The sequence below is a fragment of the Mycetomoellerius zeteki genome, unplaced genomic scaffold, assembly GCF_001594055.1.
Source record: "Mycetomoellerius zeteki isolate Tzet28-1 unplaced genomic scaffold, Tzet1.0 scaffold81, whole genome shotgun sequence".
Classification (NCBI taxonomy): domain Eukaryota; kingdom Metazoa; phylum Arthropoda; class Insecta; order Hymenoptera; family Formicidae; genus Mycetomoellerius; species Mycetomoellerius zeteki.
Window position 1 is genome coordinate 653952 of NW_017257841.1, and position 7002 is coordinate 660953.

General features: G+C 33.9%; 1 long non-coding RNA gene across 1 annotated transcript; it reads left to right on the forward strand.

Moving 5' to 3' along the window:
- The first annotated feature begins 554 nt into the window (after nt 1–554).
- LOC108729895 (uncharacterized) lies at nt 555–5542 on the forward strand. The gene is made up of 3 exons (XR_001936953.1): nt 555–916; nt 2817–3143; nt 5029–5542. It is a non-coding gene; the product is annotated as an uncharacterized lncRNA (long non-coding RNA).
- Nucleotides 5543–7002: the final 1460 nt, after the last annotated feature.

Genomic DNA, 7002 nt, shown 5'->3' on the forward strand with positions numbered 1-7002 from the left:
TTTTATTAAAAAGGAATCAACTTGGAATTAGATAAAAAGTGCCCAAAATGAATGGCAAAACAATTATTATTTTATAATTATATAATAACTTATATATTTATATACAACTTATATATTATATATATTACAAATATTATTTATGTATTTATAATATCTATTATAAATTGTAAAATAACGCTGTATATATTCTTAACATTCTTCCATAAAAAAAATCGTATGCGTGTTTTTCAAATCTACGACACGGGCATAGCCAGAATTTTGTGTATGAGGAAGGATAAATTATAGCTGAGACTTTTGAACCCGGGAGGGGGAGAGAGGGAAGTAATCAAATGTTATGAATTTGTTTTGTTTTATTATTTTTATAATTAATTACTAATAGGTAAATCACAAAATTTTATTACAATATATACTATAAACGTGTAATGTTATTATATTTTTGTTTCTCTTTAAAATTTAAGGGGACTATCATGATCTGTATGAGATAAGAACTCTGGACTGAATCTCTTTGAGTTCGTGCATAACAAACTCTTCTTTATTTTCGGCATTTGCGTTTGCATGAACGTAACGTACATGCGTGCGCGCGCGAAATCCGAATGTGCGGTCTCGGTGTTCGTGATAACGGAATATTCCGAAGAGTAGCCGCGTATAATGAAGAGCGTTTTGTGGTGCTACCGGCTAACCTCAAGTCACGCAGCATATCGACACGAACGGCATAATTACGGAGCATTTTCGAGAAGGCATTACCGCCGCGACGAAATATCGTACAAGCAAGTAACGCGAGTGCCACACAGTCGTTATTCATAAAACACAAGGAATTTGCGCGTGTGCATTTTTCGGCTTCTATAAGAACAGACATACATAACCGCTGGCAATAAACAACCGAGGACAAGATAAAAAAGAATTTAACACAAAAAATGTAAAAAAAATTAATTTTTCTAATCTTTGCTTATTTAATGCTTTTAAAAGATTGACAAAAGATTATCATGTGTTGTTTAATCCCAAAAATACAATGCAAATTCAAATGTGTGAAAAGACTAAAAAGTAACTTCAATATATGTGTGTGTGATTAGTTTTTGATGTAAAAGTAATACACTACCCTCCCTCCCTCTCTCTCTCTCTCTCTCCCTCCCTCTCTCTCTTTCTCTCTCTCAGTGCATACAAATATAGATTTTTGCATTTAAACGTGTAATATAGTGTCATTACATGGAAAATGACACATACATTAAAGTCATTACATGGAAAATGACACACATGCATTAAAGTCATTTTTTACACTCTTACTTGAATTTGCAATGTACAGTCTGTTCCACAAAAGCAAATATAATATTTGCAAAAAAATTTATGGAATTTAAAAATATATACAGAATCCTCTTTTAATCAATTCAATCAATTTTTTCCAAATTATTGAACGATATACTTTAAAATGGTAAAAGTATACATTTTAAAGTACATTCAATAGTTCATTTTGTCATTTCCTAATTTGTCATCTAATCTTCATTGTTTTTCATTAGTGATTACTTAATTAGCTGACTGACAACTTCTGGATATGCTTTCGACTAGTTAATTTCTTACGTAGCTGAGAGAAAGCGATCGTATATTTGCCAAACTTGATAATTTAACTACTGCTTCACAGGTTATACGTGTTTCTCTGAAGCTTTCTCTTCATAAATGCTCAAATTTTTTTTATGGGATTCGTATCAAGAGACTGTTGGCCAGTCCAAGATCATAATACCACTTTCGAACTTTCAGACAATGCAACTATAGTTGTCAGGATATAATGAATAACAAAAAAGACAAAATCTTAGGCAATGACGCGCGCGAAAGGCTACTGAATATACATTTTATTTTACACATACATAATATTTTAAAAAATGGTAATATATATATTTTTAAATCTTCTTGCAAATATAATGTATCAATATATTATACGCTCTTGTAGAACTGACTATACGTGTCATAGATACACATCACTGAGAAACCCATTTAGTTGAATCAATTAATTTCTTATTTGGATATGGGCAAACAAATCTTTAGTTAATGCAATAAAATAATTTAGTTGAAGCCAAACATTTGATTATTGTAAACAGCTTTATCAGATGTCAATATTTATCAGAAACAAGTAAAATGTTACAATAACCAAATGTTTTGCTTCAACTAAATTATTTTACTGCATCAACCAAGGATTTTTTGCCTATATCCAAACAAGAAATTAATTGATTTAAACTGTAAATGGGTTTCAATTAAATGGGTTTCTCAGTGTGCGGACGTAATATAAACATCAAAGTTTTCATCTCATCAACAAACTCATCACAAAAAATGTTTTGCTATGTTGTAATGTTGAGAGATGATGAAGAGATGTCTAATAATGTAATATAATTGTAATATTTGACTTAACGAGATAGCTAAGACACTTGCCTTGGAAAATTGGAAAGCAATAAGTTCTTTACAGATTCTTCTAATTTAATTTAATTTAGGAAGGATTATTAGTATTTCAGATTGATTGTGTTGAAAGTCCAAAAATTATCGGCGTGCAATCATAATAAATTTATTTAATAAATACATAATAATGTAATATTTGAAATATCTAACTTTAACCGTGATTGGCTGTCTCATATTATAGTTTGATTTATATAAACGGTCCTGTTTCTAAAATCTTCGTTTAAAAAAAATCTTTATCTTAATTGAATCATATTTTGATTAAGTAATATCTTCTTTGATGGAGGAATAACAGATATATCAGTATTATTGCATTGAGATATATATAGTTTCGCTCAACATTTAATCTTTCTTTTTCATGAATAAATTCCTGGAATCAGCGCGGATGCACGAATCGCAGAGAAGGTCAGGGACGCGTTTCACTGGGGGAGAAACCGATAAGTGGGATAGCGATCCCAGCAACCGACTGTCGTCTTATCATTCGGTCTCAGCTGTTCGCCCCACGCAGTGCATCCCGATTCTCGGAAGGACCTCGTAAAAATATCATACAGGATGCAAGCCGCCCGCTACAGCGACCTGCTATGCGCCGGCACAAGGACTCGCATTTCGGTCCTTCATCTCTGGGATGCACATGTTACACGATTTATGGAAACACAAATCAAAACATTTCGCGTTTGATGCATCTACATTTCTCTACTACAGAGCAGGTACAGATTACAATTATTTTTCATTGAGCTTAGTTTATTTCAATTTTTCCAGTATTTTTTTTTATTATTAATAGTACTCATACAGTGTTGGGTAGTATCTCTATACATGTATCTAGATACATGTATAGAGAGATACATTTTGTGTATCGGAGGTATCTGAGGTACATTCAAATATATATTAGAGTATTTGTATCTGTATCTAGATAAAAAAACACAGCATCTGAACTGCTTTTCAAATGCATTTTTCAGCATTTCCTCAGCATAGTCATAATTCCATTTTGTGTATGATTGTTGGTTGATTCCATTCCGCAGAAAAAAAGCAGCTTTGCTGTTGCAAAATTCTATAACATGATTGGTCTTTCTCCTAGTTCCTCACTGAATCTAAATGCAAATCAGTTATATTAAAGAATTTTATATTATAGTTACACAGCTACTTTTTCTGCTGAACGCAACCAGTGATCTTAGATTGTGGAATTTCTAATGTATGTATAATTAAGCTGGAAACGTAATGTTTGAAGCATTTTTAGTTTGTAAAACTATGATGAATAATAATGAATAATATCGTCTTATAATTCTTATTGTAAATCGTTTTACGATAATTATAAATTTTTTCAATTATCTAAATGTAACAAAAATGAATGAATAAATGATTCATTTAATAACTAATACATTTTTTTACACATTACCATTATTACAATAAAATTAATGTAAGGGTATCTGAAATGTATCTAAAAATACTTTTAAAGTATCTGATATACTCGTACATATCAGTACCTATATACATTTTAATATGTGTATCTATATCTGTATTTAGATAAATTTTCGTACATGTAACTGTATCTGTATCTAGATAAATTTGAAGAGTATCTTACTCATCACAGTACAAACCATTCCAGCAACGTTACAGTGTATTGATATCTCTATTGCATCGACTTAAATGAAATCACCGCACTAAAAGAAAATCGTGTAACAATAATGAAAACAATTGTTTTTAGCGAAAGTTAAAGATGAAAAGTATATTTTAAAAGTATATTTTAAATTGATACAGGAAGCAAAAGCATAAGTATAGGATTAGAACAATATGCAATTTGTGATGTTATTTGCATATTTAATGTAAGTTTAAAATACTCTAAGCTATATATATTTAAAGTAATATAGAAGGAAGATTGATGAACTCAATAAGATTATTTATTAAATATGAAGAAGCGTGATTGATTAATCGATCTAGATCAATCTAAACAGGTTTTATAGATTTCATTGGAATACAATCTCTTCTTCGTTCTGAAAATTGGTTGTATGGCATCATGAGTATCTCTTAAGTATACCATATACGTGTACATTACCAGTTACAAAGAACGGTGATCAACAAGTTAGATTGCTAGTCTTTCTACCGATAGCCAACAAAGTAATCGTTACCATTTCGTATGCTGGCCGTGTTACGACCCTTCGGCTCCAGTCTGGAGCCCTGATTTTTACGGAAAGCGCTTTTTATGCTCGTCGACCGAATCGTCCTCCTGCATTTACCGTAAAGCAGACTCCGCTCCTGTTTAGGAGAGCGCGTAGAAGTCGAGGTGGCGCCGATACACCTCATAATGAACCTTTTCAGAGCGGCGTTCTTTATCAGCCACGTGATCGGTTCGTCGCGGTATTAACTCGGAATTTTCTAAGTTTTGAGAGTTTGCGGCCGCAGGGGACGAAAAAAGGATCGCACGGGGGACAAGGAAGGGCATCGCATCGTGGCGAGAAAAGGGGCGGCTCCGCGGGAATCCGTCGACGCGTACCGTGATTTTGCATGCGGTCATTATCTTCTTGCGAGGTCTCTCTCTCTCTTTCTCTTTCTCTCATTCTCACTCTCTTTCTCTCCTGTATTCTTTTTTTTTTCAAGCGGCCCCGCCGTGAACGGAATTACTCGGGAATTCTATCGACAAATCCCGCGACCATCTCCCGTTGGCTGGCGCAGACATTATCATCACATTAACCGTACTACAGAGAGAAAGGAAGAGGAAGAGAGAGAGAGAGAGAAGAAGAGCTGGTCCAGCCCGGTCCCAGACAATCCAGCGACGATTCCTGTCCTACTGACGCTGCTTTCGGAAAGATGAGAAGGAGAAAGAGGAAAAAAGCGGAGAAAGAGAGACAGAGGGAGAGATGGAGACTCGATGGGTACAAAGACCCACCAGACGGTAGTACTCGTTTCTTTCTGTTGCCTTTCATCCTTCCCGGCACTTCCTTCCCACCGTCTACTCTCTACCTCCTTCTTCTCCTCTTTCTTTCTCTCCTTCTCTACCTTCTTTTTCTTCTTTCCTTTCATCGCGCACGGCACTTCCATCGCTCGAATCGGAATTCCGTTCGCGATCATCGACTTATCCACGAAATCAAGTACATGGTTCCAGGGACGTGAGACCAGGTGAAAGGAATATGAGAAATTTTGGACAATTATTTTAACTATTAAACCTTTATAAGTATCGTGAGATAATATATTAATTATGATCGGAAAATATGTATTTGAAATTATTAATAGAAATATCTTTAACTTTCGGAATCCTTCTTTCTAATATTTGTACATGTAAGAGCATCAATTTTTATATATATTATACATTTCTAAATATTTACAGATACACGGAAAGAGCGATTTTGCTGAAGTAACTAACTATTTAGATGCAGATCTGAAATTATTTGTGTCAAACTGTCAAAATAATTATGTAAATTAAAGCATAATGAACAATGCTGCGAAAAATGTTGACATATTCGAGCAATCAACTTGAGTGTTCTACATAATTATGTCAATAATCCAATAAAATTATTTACAGATTCGTAATAACTAAATGTTTAGATATTTTAGAAAAACCATTCAGCCTAAATACATCTAAATACATTTTGGTAAATATTTGTGCCCATCGAAATACGGAAAATAATGTACTTTTTACATTCCTAATGAAGAATTCTGAGGGAATACGATCATGATGACGATAACAACATCCTTCAAGGACGCGAGAAATGAAATCCCTCGAAGAATATCACCTCGACGAGTATGTCCGCGTTTAATTGGACGGAGCCCGATCTCTGCGTATCATAAGACCTCGACGTCGGCGAGGCGGTCCTCGCCTCATCAATCTGGGCGCTGACTAGCTAATTTCGACATGGACGGCACACAGGGGATCCAAACGTAAATCGCTATCTCGCGAGAGGATAAGTCGATGGAATCGCGCGGATTAACAACCGCGGCAGAATCGGCTGCCTTCGCGTCGTCCGAGAGATGGGCAGTCCGATTTCGTGACCAAGCGGTTACTTTCTACTACTAGCAGCTCCGCCGTGTTAATCGGAATAGGGAACACCCGGGGATCCTCCTGTCCGATCCTCTTGGCTCAACGATGATCATAAATTTATACGCAACATTTTTAATCTCAAATTGCAAAAAAATGTGCGGAAAGTATAAAACTTTCCTGCAAATTATACCAAATAATATGATTATTTATTAGATAAATTAATTCTTTATAGACGGGGGTGACTCTATTTACAGTCACCCTCTATTGTTTTGTAAACTGTTCGTTTAATTATTATGAAACTTGATCTATAGAGTAATTTGAAAATACTTTCTTCGAATCTAAAGTAAAAAATAAATTCGAAATGGTGAATAGGACAGATAATTTAAAAAAAAATTTAATTATCATAAAATTTAATTTTAGAGAATTTTTAATTGTTAAGTAATATCAAATTTCCCATTTCGTCTTACTTTAAACTTATCAGTGCTAGAAATAGTTAATATATAGTTACTGACTTCCAAACTAACTTTCAAAATGAACATGAACGTTAAAAAATTTTTTAACATTCTTTCGATTTTAGTATAAAATCCACTGCACCA